The sequence below is a fragment of the Astyanax mexicanus genome, chromosome 17, assembly GCF_023375975.1.
Source record: "Astyanax mexicanus isolate ESR-SI-001 chromosome 17, AstMex3_surface, whole genome shotgun sequence".
Lineage (NCBI taxonomy): Eukaryota > Metazoa > Chordata > Actinopteri > Characiformes > Acestrorhamphidae > Astyanax > Astyanax mexicanus.
Genome location: NC_064424.1, coordinates 9,612,807 through 9,628,318, shown reverse-complemented (window position 1 = coordinate 9,628,318; position 15,512 = coordinate 9,612,807). Strand labels below are relative to the sequence as shown.

The 15,512-nt window shown below is 36.8% G+C and overlaps 1 long non-coding RNA gene across 1 annotated transcript; it reads right to left on the bottom strand.

Moving 5' to 3' along the window:
• Positions 1 to 10,271: 10,271 nt before the first annotated feature.
• Positions 10,272 to 13,924, bottom strand: LOC125782491 (uncharacterized). The gene is made up of 4 exons (XR_007425171.1): positions 13,670 to 13,924; positions 13,298 to 13,327; positions 12,679 to 12,742; positions 10,272 to 11,206 (listed from the first exon to the last, which is right to left on the bottom strand). It is a non-coding gene; the product is annotated as an uncharacterized LOC125782491 (long non-coding RNA).
• Positions 13,925 to 15,512: the final 1,588 nt, after the last annotated feature.

Below are 15,512 nucleotides of genomic sequence, written 5' to 3'. Positions count from 1 at the left end.
CTCAAACCATGTAGAGAGATGGAGGATCTTTGATAGTGCACTTTTTGGTGCTTGGCAGCTTTGCAGAGTTCTCTGTGCACCCCCTGAACTGTTCATTGTGGCTGTTGGGGTGTTGATGTCCCTCAAACCATGTAGAGAGATGGAGGATCTTTGATAGTGCACTTTTTGGTGCTTGGCAGCTTTGCAGAGTTCTCTGTGCACCCCCTGAACTGTTCATTGTGGCTGTTGGGGTGTTGATGTCCCTCAAACCATGTAGAGAGATGGAGGATCTTTGATAGTGCACTTTTTGGTGGTTGGCAGCTTTGCAGAGTTCTCTGTGCACCCCCTGAACTGTTCATTGTGGCTGTTGGGGTGTTGATGTCCCTCAAACCATGTAGAGAGATGGAGGGGCTTTGTTAGTGCACTTTTTGGTGCTTGGCAGCTTACACCCCCCTCCCCTCCCAACAATAACAGGAGGAGACCTCCTGTGGGACTTTCACAGCATCCTCCTGCTGACAGAGAGCTTGGTGGGGCTCTCTGTGTAGCCTTGGGCCATTATTGTGGACCAGGCCATTTGTGATTAAATTTTATTTTAATTGAAGTAAAGTTTTTTTTTTCAGAATTAATCATTTTTAATGCATGTTTAAAATATTTTACAGACAAAAATACATACAGATTTTAAAGTTTCTTCTGTACATATTTTGGCTACATACAATAAAAAAAATTAAACAAACATATTACATTTACATTACCATTTTATATACAAAATTCAAAGCATTTAAGATAAAACAGCTATATTACCATCATCTTTTAGATATTTTCTTTACTTATTTTTCTAATGTCAGCAAGAGCTTGTTTAGAAACCCCATGGCCTGAAATAGTACAGTTATTCATTGCAATTTTATGTGTTTTCCATACTTTATTTTTAATTACATATATCCATAGTCATGCAAAATCCATTTGAACTCTTGAGAGTTTCTTTTTAAAATTCCCAAATTGTATTGCTATTGGATCAAAAGTTATTTTAAAATGTAAAATGTTGTTTTGATCTACGACACATTAAAATTAAATGATCTACGTTTTATCTTCGTGAAAGTCTGGTATTGGACAGGTCGGACTATCAACATATTTACAGTTTTTCAGTCTATGTATGATCTAAGCCTGCATATAATTATAATTAACTTCTTGTATTTTTTTTATATATATGCTTTTACTTGTATCAAAAGCCCAATTTATTTGAAAATGTTTATATTAAGATCAATTTATAATATGGAATACAAAATTCTTTTTAAATCATGTTTTTTTTACCTACTGTTGTTTTTATCTCCTATTCATTTGGCCTCTCTATAAATTGCATTCGCTGTTATTTTACATAATGAAATTGTGAATTTTGGAGCTATATTAATCACTCCTAGTCCTCCTTGTTTCTTATCTTTAAAAAGCAAATCTCTTTTGGCAATTTCTATATAGCTACCCTATATAAACCTGCACATTTTTTGTTGATTTTAACAGCCCATTTTTGTGTGGGCAGAAAAATAGTTGCTAGAAAAAGTGTTTTTGGTAATATAAAAGTGTTCATAATATTTATTTTCGTTTTATAATTCCACTTTATTTTGGAGTATTTTTCTATTTCTTTATCTATTTTATCCTCTTTCTTAGTCCAGTTAAAATCAACACATTGTTTGTTATCGAAATAGGTGCCTTAAATCTTTAATTGTTTTTGTACTTGTATGTCTGTAGAGAATTAATTTTTACTTCCCATATCTCCAATCCACAGACATTCACATTTATCTTTATTCAATTCAGATTTTAGATTTAGGTATAACCTTTATATCATCCACGCGATTAATTGCTAAAACAAAAAGTGCTGTGCTAAGCGGGCAGCCTTGCTTGACACCTCTTTATATTTCAAATTCATCTGTCAGTTGGCCATTCACATTAATCTGCATTATAGATTTCACATACAGACACTTTGGGGGTCTTTCTTATAATTTTCTTAATCTATTTTAGTGATATCTGAAAACTTACAGCTGCTGAGTTAAAATTATCCACTTCTTTATTAGTAGGAAATATGTGTAATGCTTTTAGAGGACAGTGTTCAATAGATTTAATGACCTGTTTCAGCATATGTCTGTCAGCATCAGTCAGAGCTTCATGTTTCTGTTTCACTCTCAGTCTGTTCAGCAGCTCAGCAAAGGCAAGATCTTCTTTCTGAAAGTTCTGTAGTAGGTTTGGGTTTAGACTGTTCCACACTGCTCTCCAAATGAAAATAAATGCCTTTATTTGTATAAGTAAGGATTTTTTTTATCAACAATTTTTTTTTATCAACAATGTTTACAAGATTGTATTGTATATACATTATGTTGCACTTTATGAAATTTAGTTTGTTATAATGTCTATTTTATTATAGCACACAATATACAGGATTATGGTAGCTGTAGTATGTATTTAAAATTCCTGATGCAACACTCGTGTTTGGGTTAGAAATAAAAACTGGATCTAATAGTGTATTCTTCTCTGTTGTAGCATGATTAATAATCTGTGTGAATCCTTTTGATTGGAATAAGTTCAGAATGGGTTTGTTTATGTTAATTAGTTGATCTTCATTAAAGTCTCCACACACCACAGCAGGTTTGTAGTCCATGATCTCAAGGAAGGTCAAAAGGGCATCAAGGTTTGGCATGAAGTCTGACAGTCTGTAGTTTGGAGGTCTGTACACAACTGCAATCACAACCTGTTTCGGGGCATCAACCTTTAAAAGCAAAAACTCCAGATCTGTGACATTCTGCACATATTGCACTGGACGGGCCTGAAGGTGATTTTTAATATAAATGGCAACCCCTCCTCCACTTTTGTTGGATAGATGAGTGTAGTTGGTGTAGGAAACATGTCTGTTATGCTGATACATTCTATAACCATCCAACTGAAGACAGTCAGGAACAGCAGAACCGGTCAGATGAGTCTCAGTCAGACACAGAACATCTGATAGGAGGAGTTCATGATGGCTTTTGATGTCTTCAAAGTGATGTTGTAATCCCTCAGTGTTGTGATGTACAACAGTAATTGCTTGATTCATGTTTGATTCTCGAATTGTCTGCAGAAGTGGCTGGACAGTACGCAGGTCAGCTTTGGGCATGTTTTCCAGTGTAGCGCTGATTTGTGGGTCACAGAAAATTTTCTTTTCATCAAAGTCAATAATGTTTAATCCACTTAGAGATGTAGTTCGGCTCAGTGCAACATAAGCCATGCCTGGTTCAAATATTTTCTTTAGTGACACGACAGCAGAATGAGTTGTCATTCCCTGAACTTTATGAGCAGTGCATGCAAAGGCTAATTTTAAAGGAAACTGTCTTCGAACTGTTCCTTTCTTCTTCAGACTTTCCTCTTCTCTCTCAATGTAAACGAGATTATCAGTTTCTCCAGGTACTTTATTGCGGTGTTTCCTTCCTGCATCAGCATTATCCAGCTCAACACCGATCTTCTGAACCACAGGAACACTGTTACGGGACTGTGTGATTATTTTAGCCACTTTACCAAAAGATCCATTCACCAGCCCAGATTCTACATCAATATTTCTGGTGAGCATCACTCGTGCACCAACTGCCATCTGTAGTGTGTCCATTAGATCACCTTTCTCTCCTTTAAAAGGAGCACCCTGTCTCTGCATCTGTCCTGATCGGGGGTCTTTCTTATAATCCTCTGCATCTATATTAGTGATATCTGAAAATTGTGAGGTTATGGCTGCTGAGTTGAAATCATCCACTTCTTTATTAGTAGGAAATATGTGTAATGCTTCTGGGGGACAGTCTTCAATAGGTTTAATGACCTGTTCCAGCATACGTCTGTCAGCATCAGTCAGAGCTTCATGTTTCTGTTTCACTCTCAGTCTGTTCAGCAGCTCAGCAAAGGCAAGATCATCTTTCTGACGCATGATTTCAGTCAGTGTGATCATCTTAAAGTGATCTCTCCAGAAGTCCAGCACATGATCCTCATACACACACAGTGGCCTGGCTTTTCCCAGTGGTGGTAACTGCTGAAAATCACCGACAGCCATAATAGAAATGTTACCAAAGGGTTTATTATTTCCTTTAATCTGCTGTAATCTCCAATTTACATAGGCGAATAATGGTTTAGACACCATGGATATTTCATCAATGATCATGATCTGTAAATTAGAAAAGTTTGCTCTGATCTCATCCAGACTGTTTCCGAGTCCCTGATATGGAGGTTTCAGGCTTCTCGGGAGTTTCAGGAGTGCATGCAGTGTTTTTCCATTAATGTTATGACTTGCACAGCCAGTAAATGCACTTAGAAGCACTGTGGGTTGGGACATATCAGCTTCCTCTCTTATACATGGCATTTTCTGTAAGATCTTAGTTGCCTCTGCATACACAGATTTAATGAGGTGACTTTTTCCTGTTCCTGCTGTTCCAGCTACATAATAGAAAAATGATTCCGGGTTTTCATTCTGTACTTTTCTTTTACACCAGTCCCTTATCTTATAGAACACAGCAGCTTGTGTCTCATTCAGGCTGCGGTACATTTTTTTCATCTCAGCATCACTCAGTTGTGGAGCTTCTATAACAGGCATGGCTGTTCTGTTATCAGATGTGGATGGAGCGAAATCTGGAACATCATCTGCTTCAGTTATGTCAGTGGGATCTGTGGGTTCTTGCTCTATCATGCACTCTAATCGGATCAGTTCATTTGTTGGAGCCAAGTTAGTCCAGGCATCTTCAATAGGACCATTCTGTTCAAAATTCTCAATGGCCTTATCAATAGCTTCACTGTGCTTTTCATACTTCTTTCTGTTCTCATTTACAGTGGTGTAAACACGCTGCAGTGTTTCTGTTCCTGGCAGTTTAACTGAGGCGAAGGCATAGAAGGCTTCATAAGTGTTGAACTGAGCAGTTTTAAGCTGTGAGCTGCTGCGGTGGGGCAGGTAAAGTTTTAGTAGTGTTCCATAAAATTTTTCTGGATGTTTCTGTTGTGAAAAACGTGCAAATCGAATAATGGCAGGTTTTCCTCTGGTTCGCTTTTTGATGTATCCCATGTCATTCTGCAGTGGAAGTACATTTTTACCTTTTCTCTGATCTGAATAAACAACCCGATATTCACTAGCAAATTTAGCCATGCACATGTTCTCAAACTCTGGTGTTTCAGGCCTGGCCATGTACTTTTCTGCAAATCCTGTCATCCACACATTTTCATCATCAGGGGCTTTGTCCTGTAAGCAGCTCATAGGCAGACTCATCTTTACTGCATTATCATCAGTGGGTATGAAAATCACAGCACGGGATGATGATTTCAGTTTTAGACTGCAGGTTCGAGCTACAGCTTCCTGTGCACTGACCTCTCTGTTTTTAGCATAGGCATGCATCACCTGTTTCATGCTTTCTCTCTCTGATGTGTTTGGACACATTTCTTTAATCACACCTTTCAGGTATTCACTCATCTCATGTTCACCTTTTGAGATGTATGACAGAATGTACATTATGCAGGTGTACGGGTTCAGGATGAACTGTATATCCATGTTGGCGTCCCAGGCTCTTAGCAGCAATGGATTGTAGCCGTTTACCCAGCAATCATTTGGTTCACGTTGCATTATAACTACACTTGCTGAACTGAGACTGTTTACATTGTCTTTATACTCCTCGTATGTCATGTTTACAGTTTCTAGCAGCTGTGTGATGCTTTCAAAGTTCTGAGTCTTATCATTTAGCAGATCCCACACTGGCTGAAGCTTAGATTTAGCTTGTGTCACAGGTTCATCTTTTTCTGCACCTTCATCATCTGAGTCAGTGTCAGGGGGTGGTCTGGGTCGTGTGATCAGTGTTTTCATCATGGGGGGTTTAGGAAATCCAAACCTGCAGTGTTTATTGTTCTTTTTGCATGATTTAGAGTGGTTTCTGCTGTGTGTTTGAACTTCTGAAACAATTCTGTTCAGTTCAGGATCTGTGTTTGGGTCTGGCAGTTTGCATGAAATGTGTCTGTCAATGAAGTCACAAACATCCTGATCTTGGTCATTCTCAAACTCTGGAGCACCGTTTACCCAGAATAAGCAGTGAATGTGTGGAGAGCCTCTCTGTTGGAACTCAACGCGAAAAAAGAAGTCAACGATCTGACCAATGGGCTGAGCAGGAGACTGAATAAGGTTCATAAGAGCTTCTACACGTTTCTCAAACATGCGCATGGCTGTGACAGGATTACTGCGCAGTATCTCACATTTCTCTGACCAGTCCAGGACTGAAAAGTCCACAGATTCACCTTGCTGTGCTTTAATCGCTGTGATCACTTCGGGCCATCTCATCTCTGCAGCACTGAATGTACAGAAGAATGTGGGAGTTCCCAGTTGGCGAAGCATTGCAAAAAGGTCTCTGAGTGTTTTCTGCCAATAGGCTGGAGATCCACGAAGTGGTTGGAGGAACCTTGTGACCTCATTATTGTGTATGAGTTTCTCCAATTCACGTTTGTCCTGTAATAGTGCACTGTTGATTTTTCGGCCTTCACGGGTCACTGATTTTGCTTTTCTTAGCTGGATTGACATGCTGGAAAATGCTGTATGCATTTCAGTCACAAACTGAGCAAAGAAAATGTAGTTTGTGTCTCTTGCAAAGCGATTATCAGCAGAAAAGAGCCTGGCATTGAAATATCTGCTGGGTGAGAGAGCTGTGTGTCTGTCAGGTTCATCAAATGTGTTTTCTCCAGTTGGAAACTGAACAGGAAAAGCCATTGCTTCCAGTTTAGGAACTTTAAATATGCTTACTGGATTGTTTTGCTCAGCTGGGGCAATGCAAAATATTCCATCATTGAATGACAACAGATGCTGACCAATATCTGGAGGTTGTAGACACGTGTCTAATGCGAGACCTGCGCTCTGTTCTGTGCTTTCAGTCTCATTATCTACATCATGTTCGCTCTCAGGGTTCTGCTCTACTGTTTCATCATTGTCAAAGTTCATGTTCAAGTCTATTTCATCCTCTGGAATATCATCAGCATTTATTGGGTCTGGAAAATCATCAAATAATTCATCCTGCTCCGCATTGTTTATTACAATGTCTCTGTATTCAGAGTGGATTTCCTTTAGTTTAAGTAAGGCAGACAGAACCTTCTGCATGGATATGGTCTGGAACTGGTAGTGGCCTGAGTAACACAGTCGTCTTTTCAGCTTCACTGTGAGTAGCTGTGATTCACTGCTCGGTCTGGGTAAAACATTTACTGTTGTTTCAACATCTGAAGGAACCGACACAACAGCACCTTTAATAGCTCTCTGCTGACCTTTTGGAAGACTGATGACCTTTGCAAAACACACATATTTAGCTATGACATGTCTCTCCAGTATATTTAAATCACACAGTTCTGCTGGAATGGGTGCGAGTTGGAGTTTGTTTGCAGAAGCAATGGAAGGCATTCTCCCTTTACTCAAGTTATCATGACAGCTGTGGCAGATCCACTCATTTTTCATTTCTTCAGGCGCACAGTTATCATTACAGTCAGAGGAACAGGTGTGTACATATTTTCCAGTCAAGCAATTTGATGTTATTGATGGGTTTTTTTGGTAGTGTGTGTGATCACACAGTCGGACCTGATCAGAAAATAATGCTCTGTGACAGACTGTGCAGACGTAACTCGGACCAGCTTTTATGATTTCCTTAAAATGGATTAGAGATTTCTGCACTTCTGGATTTAGGGATTCATTGTTTTGTGTTTGTACTGTTGTGTTTCTCTGCTGCTGAAAATGGTTTAGTCTGTACTTCCTCTGTATTTGTGTATCTTGTATCTTGTGTAGGGTGTTAAGTCTAGATGCTCTGTTTTTTGACCGCAGTAAGCACTGTTCTCTGTGAATCATCCTGAAATGCAGATCAGACAGACGATTCATAAAATATTGCTTCTGTCTTTGCCTGAAAGCCTCATCTTTTCTGTAGCTGTGTGTAATGTACTGTCTCTTTTTCTCTCTGTAATCTTGGTTATTTTTGTACCTGTGTGTAATGTACTGTATCTTTTTTTCTCTATAATCTTGGTTATTTTTGTACCTGTTGATCATGTTCCATATCTGTTTTTTTCTGTAATCTGGATTAGTTCTGTAGCTGTTTGTGATATACTGTCTCTGTTTTTTTCTGTAATCTGGATTAGTTCTGTAGCTGTTCGTGATATACTGTCTCTGTTTTTTTCTGTAATCTGGATTAGTTCTGTAGCTGTTTGTGATATACTGTCTCTGTTTTTTTCTGTAATCTGGATTAGTTCTGTAGCTGTTCGTGATATACTGTCTCTGTTTTTTTCTGTAATCTGGATTAGTTCTGTAGCTGTTCATGATATACTGTCTCTGTTTTTTTCTGTAATCTGGATTAGTTCTGTAGCTGTTTGTAACATACAGTTTTTGCTTTGCTCTGTAATCTGGATTAGTTCTGTAGCTGTTTGTAACATACAGTTTTTGCTTTGCTCTGTAATCTGGATTAGTTCTGTAGCTGTTTGTAACGTACAGTTTTTGCTTTGCTCTGTAAGTTGTGTTAACTATGTAATTAACTCCTATTGATTTTAGCTTTGCAAGTCTGTAATTTTTATTTTTAGTGTAAGACACTCGGCTGCGCTGTTTAATTTTTTCTCTGAATTCAGGGTCATTTGCATATTTGCCTTTCCAGTTTAACCTCTCCTTCTTTTCTCCCTCTGTCTGTAGGGCCTGTCCTTTTCTTTTAATGTGCTTTTGATGTAAATATTGCCTCCTTTTTTGAGTTTTGGTTAATTTAGTCACAGGTTGTGGCACAGATTGGCTAATGTCAGTCTGCAGATCAGGACAGGGGTCTTCTGTTATTTGATTATCAGTAGCTTCTGCAGCAGTTGCTGTGTTTATGTTTAGAAAAGACACGGGGAGGAGCTCATACTGATGGTTATCCTTCAGTTTAAGACACACCTGGTACAGTATTAGTAACCTTTCAGTCATGTCCTCCAAGTTTGCAAATGTGAGCATCACAGCTGTACCTGCGTTCTCATCAGCTTTTAGTCCATCAGGTGTTCTGCAGTGAGGATCAAAGAACCCGAATCTACCTGAGCGATCTCTGAACACAGCAACACACATTCCTCCAGTGATCAGCAGAGCATGATTTACATCACCTCTCAGACAGTTTAGTGCTCTCTCCAAATTCACATACTCTTCCATCCCCTGTGGGGCCTCGTCTCTCAGAAACCCGAATCTCTGTGGGTGTTTAATAACGCTGTAACACTGCGTGTCTGTCTCTACTGTACAGGGAAGCTCATCAGATGCCAGCAGGTTACTCTGAAACCTCCCTTCATTCAGTAATGATTGTTTAACCTGAGTATAAACAGCATCCCCCTGTGTTAATATCTGGTCTAGGTTTAGGCTGGTCAGGTCGTTATTTTCACTGTGTACTGCTAGAAATGTAAGTGAATTACAGGTACACTGAACTCCTCTACTAAACAGCTGATACCTGTCATCTGCTTGATTGTGAGATGCACAGACTGTGGTCACGTGTGTACTAACGTTGTTTACCGGCTGTTCAGCATTTCGGGGTTTTAACTTTGCTGCCTCACGCTGCTTTGCTGCGACGGCTTTCTTGCTTTTCTTCGGCATTTCTCTATTCGTTACAATAAAACCTTGTCTCAGATATGGAAAATTACAATAGCTTGTTTGATAAACTCTGTAACTTACTAGCACTAGTGTTTATATTAATCAGAAATATCAAGCTAGTAAAATGGCTACTTTTCCCAAAATATTTCTTTAAGATATGATTGTGTAATGGTTTACAATTTACAATAACCCAGTAATATGTTTGACAAACACTGCTGTAACGTATATGCTAGTTATAATAATTTTATAAATTACAATAACCCAGTAAAATATTTGATAAATACTGCTGTAATGTATACACTAGTCTAATGGTTTAAATTTTTATTAATTACAATAACCCAGTAATATGTTTAATAAACACTGTTTTAACGTATACACTTGTCTAATGGTTTATAATTTTATAAAGTACAATAACCCAGTAATGTTTGATAAATACTGCTGTAAGGTAGTAATGCTTTTTTTATTAACACAAACTTACCAAATAAAGTAGGGCTTTAAACTTTTCCAAAAGATATGTAGATATGACCAAGATACCCTTGCAGTTTTACCAGTGGCTACACTGAAGCAGACGTCTGTAAAATTTGTTTATAGTAAAAGTACAATTGAAAAAGATTTGTATATAAGGATTATAGAAAAAGATAAATTAATTGCAGAAATAACTGGCTGACAAAAAATTACAATAAAATGCAGTCAACTAAATGAAAAAATATATATGTAAAAATTCTTTTTTTATTAATAACTTCTCAAAACGTAATTTTCCCCTTAAATTGTACACTCAAACAGCTTTCTTATATACTACAATCCAGTATCTAGATGCAATTGTATCTCCTTAAAACACACTCACAACCCAAAAATGTGATTATACCTCTGTAGGAAACAAGCTTACAAAAGACAACTGCTAAAAGAAATAACTTTTTATGAAATAATTACGTATTTAATGTGTAAAAAGGTTCAGCAACAAATATTTTAATAGACTGTATTTTTTACTAAATGTATTAAATGTGGTATGTACACACTGTAAGAAGCTGTATGTTTTTAAATCACAATATACTGCTATAAGAAATGACAGGTAACTGCAGCTTCAGTCGATAATGTGAATGTGTGTGTCTTCAGCTCCAGATGCAGCGGTCAATGTGATGACTGTCTTCGGGTGAAGAGTTTGCTTCTTTAGAGAATTGTCTGACCTGAAACCAATCACAAGGAAACACTATACAGGGTTAAATGAGGGAATCAAGTTTGCCAAGGGGATCTTTTTTCAAGATTTCCGTTTCCAGGGGTCAACTGAATGCCCTTTTCAAACCGTTGTTTAGGGGTCAACTGAATGCCCTTTTCAAACCGTTGTTTAGGGGTCAACTGAATGCCCTATGAAGCCGTTTTTCAGGGGTCAACTGAATGCCCTATGAAGCCGTTTTTCAGGGGTCAACTGAATGCCCTTCCTTTTCAAGAGTTTAGATTTCAAGAGGTTATTTTTCAAGAGTTTAGATTTCAAGGGGTTATTTTTCAAGAGTTCCGTTTTCAGGGGTTCAACTGAATGCCCTTTATCGTTGTACTTGCAGGTGCAAGTGGATAGAAAGGGGATTGGATGAAAAAAGAGATGATAGAAAAGGGGGATTGGGAATAAAGAAAAAGAGAGATCTTCAAAACCTGTGAAAACAAAATGGGAAAACAAAAAGTTACACATATCCATATCAGTACTGCACCGTGCAATATACAAAACTACAAAGAGCTATCCCTGTATGAAGGACCAAAAATGTATAAATAAATAAATGCACATATAAATGTAGATATAAATAAATGAATAAATATAAATACACGCATAAATAATTGTATAGGTAAATAATTAAAATAAATACATTTCTTATTTATTGATTTATTTATTTATTCACTTATATGCGCTTTTATTTATTTATTCATTTATTTATTTATTTCTGTATTTCTGCATTTGTATGTTAATTAGGAACGCGGTCCTATCCTCACTCTAAAGCAGGGTCAGGAGCAAGAAAGGCTCCATTTGTTCTTGTTTGCGCTCTTTTTTTTCTGATTCTTCGCGTTTGCGACTTTTTACTTCTAATTTCATACTTTAAAGTGTTAAAAATAGTCAGAATAGGTTTAAATGCTCATTAAAAACATACTATGACTAGATTTCGCTTTGTTTTCCGCTCCGTGCAATAGACTGAGTTCAACTGATCTAGTGGATTTAGCCGTACCATTTATATAAAGCTATATTATTCTGTTTACACTCCAGCAAGTATGGTTTATTGGGATTGTCTCGTCTCACCACACTCACTAAATTAGGTAAATACATGTATAAATGTTTGAAATATTTATTGCTAATATAAATAAACTACATTACATGGCACAGCAGTTGGTCTGTGGTATTATTTTATATGAAATTTGGTGAGACTAGAGAATCCCAATAAACCATACTTACTGGAGTCTGAACAGAATAATATAGCTTTATATAAACGGTACACTAGATCAGCTGAACTCAGTCTATTGCACGGAGCGGACAACAGAACGAAATCTAGTCATTGTATGTTTTTAATGAGCATTTAAACCTATTCTCACAATTTTTTACACTTTTAAGTATGAATTTAAGTTGTTTTTTTTTTTTACAACAGAAGTAAAACGTCGCCGACGCAAAGAAACTGAAAGAAGAGCGCAAATGAGAACAAATGGGGCCTATCTGAGCTGCGACATGCGCAGTGAAGGGGGAACAGAGGGACTGAATTCACCGCAACACTGGCACGCGAGCTGCTGTGTCCTGGCGCGCGAGTGAGCTGCAACCAATCCTGCTTTAGAGCGAGGATAGGACCACCTACCTAATTACCATACAAATGCAGAAATAAATAAATATAGAAATGTGGAAATAAATAAATAAATGTAGAAATGTTGAAATAAATGAATGAATAAATAAATGCACATGTAAATGAATAAATAAATAAAATCAATCAATAAATAAGAAATGTATTTATTTATTTACCTTTACAATTATTTATGCTTGTATTTATTTATTTATTCATTTATTTCTACATTTATATATGCATTTATTTATTTATACTTATGTCATTTTTGGTCCTCCATATCTCTGAAGTATCATTGAAATATAAACTTACCAGGTAAACTTGTAACCTGGTAGCAAGGCCTCGGGTCACCCCTACCAGGCAATAACAGGGAACCCTGAAATTGTAAAAAAAGAGAAACAAAAACATCGGAATGACACCTTTTAACTTTTAATATGCAGCAATCATATTTTAACATTACTGGGTGCGTAGTTTAGTTAAGAAGTCATTTTCTACCCATTACGTGTAGCAAACTTCAATTTTTATATATTTTTTTACTTTAGACTCCAAATAGTTTATTACAAATGAAACGCAGAATTTACTTTTAAAAAGATGATATTGGCACAAGAGAGCAACAGTCCAGTCCAGTCAGTAACTATCAGTAACTAATTACTCCAGAGTATTGTCCAGTTACAATTTCTAGTGTGTGAAGTTGTCTTCGGCTGTTGACTAATGTTATCCCTTTTGTAAATGTTACAATGGGCACAGCACACTGGTGGGCTTACTTGGTGAGTTTCCAGAGTCTGGAATAAACCTATAAACTTATTGGTTTATTATACACAGTGCAGCATTAAATCTCTAATCTCAATCTCAAACTCTAATTTCTAATTATAATTTATTTAAAAGTGCTGGTACTAATCAATTGTTAAATCAGTTAATTGTCTGTACTTACAAGCACTGTAGTTCTCTCTCTTTCTTGTTCCTGTAAAATAAGAAAAAGGAAGAAATTGGACACTTGGTAAATTAATCATAAATCAGATTATCCTTTTTAGTGTGTTACGACTAAAACAAGCTAGGAAACACTGGTTTAATTAACTACAACTAAAGCAGACAAGAAATAATTCATTGACTAATTAATATAACTATTTATCAGAATTTTATAGTATAATTAAAGTGCCATTATTGTGCACTGTGCAATGTAATAAACCTTATTACTTTGAGAAACCAGGCTTATTGAAGAATTTATTTTCAACTTACTATGAGAACGAAAAGTTCATTTAAAATGGCAACACATTGTACTTATGCATTTAAATGGTTAACTTACACTTGGAACGTCAAGATAAGCAACTGCAGAAAAGAAAAATGTATATTAGTAAAAATGTAAAAAGAAAGGCCAGTATGTTGCAAAGAATTCAAAACTGAAAAAAAAAAAAAAACAATTCATGAGCTTCATACAACAAAGCATGTTAAAGGATTTATTGGCAACAAATTATTACAGTAACTAAATGTGGGAGTTCTTAACAACAGTTCTGAATAGTTTAATAGATGTTTAAACCCTACTTTCTGATAGCAGAATTAATACAACTTTAATAAAGAACATAAAAGTATTCAATTTAGTTAGTTGACAGCTCTAACTAAATTACTCGAGACACGTATCATTGAAATGTACTGGAAGTGTTTACTCACACAATGAATGTCAGTACTGCAACTGTTGACAAAAAAGAAAGTGATTGAAAATGCATATATCTAGCAACTAATTAATAATTAACTGATTTTTTTTATTTTCTGAAAGGAAATACAGCTAAATATGCTAAATAACTAAGAAAGCAGAGATTCTAAGCTTTAATATGGCATATTGGGTGTCTATATTGAGCCTATAATTATTCATAAACACAGCCAGACATTAAGTGTGAAATTTGTTTTGGCCCGCGGGCGGGTCAGGGCGCGTTATTGTGTATTCTGATCATACTGTAGCTGCATTTACTAACAACAAAACGGTAAACTTGTTACTAATAGTGACAATATTTCGTTAACAGATAATGAACCAGAAACTGAGAAATAATATTTAATATATTTAATATATTTAAACTGCTGATAAAATATTCACATTATTCAGATATTAAGATATTCCACTGCTGCGCCAGCGTTCAGTCAGAATCAGTGGCAGAGCGTGCTGGGTTAGCTGAACCGGCTTAAACCGGTTTTCAGGGCGGGTCAGGCTGCAGTGGATAGCTAACCGCTAACTAAAATACTGCCACATTAGTTTATAACTGAAAAGCCCAATAGTTAGCCGGGTTAGCTCGGGTCATCTTTTGTTTCTGGAACATTCAGCTACCCGAATTCTGTGTATGAGTGTAAAATTAATCTGTGATTAAAGCAGGAATTCCCTGTATCAGAGCTAATGCTAGCTTGCCTCTCTGAGCTGCCTGTAGTGTTAGCTAGCACGCTAACCTAGCTTTATACAAACACAGATATAACGACGTTTTAGCTATATTAACACACGCTGTTAAGTAGTTTATACATATTAGTCAACTATCTAACTAAATACACGAAGTGGACATTAAAAGGGGCGTATTTCGCCGTGTTTTCACCTTTTTCCACACAGAAACTCATTCCAGAGCCGTCAGCTCTACTTACCTCAGAGACCGCAATGATCCGCTCCTTTGACGCACGCGCTCTTAGGCCACGTCTGTGGGTACATCCATTTGACTACATGCTCCCTTCTTCCCTACTCCCTAAGAATTGCATTATTTAGATAACAACAAATTTACACACACCCCGTGCATCATATTTCAGACAAAAGGCAATGAAAAACACGGTAACATGTTTTAAGAGTTCAAGGTAAATTTCAGTGCTTCAGTGGGTGTAAAATTTAAAGTTTAAGAACTAAGTTAATCCAGGGCACTTCAGATGGAATGAGTGCGCTCCCTCCTTTATAAGCTTGAGTGCACATTTACAGTTTTACTGCCACCTAGCGGTGACAACCCTTTCTGCATTGTTCTTCTGTACTGTGTGTTTGGAGGAGCTGCTGAATAAACTGCTTTGTAGCTTTCTCACCCACTTTTAACCAAAAGTTTTTGGACACTCCTTTATTAGTTAAAGTATTAAAATTTCAATATTTAGCCAAAGGGGTTTGGACACTTCTCTATTAGCTAAAGTATTTGAAT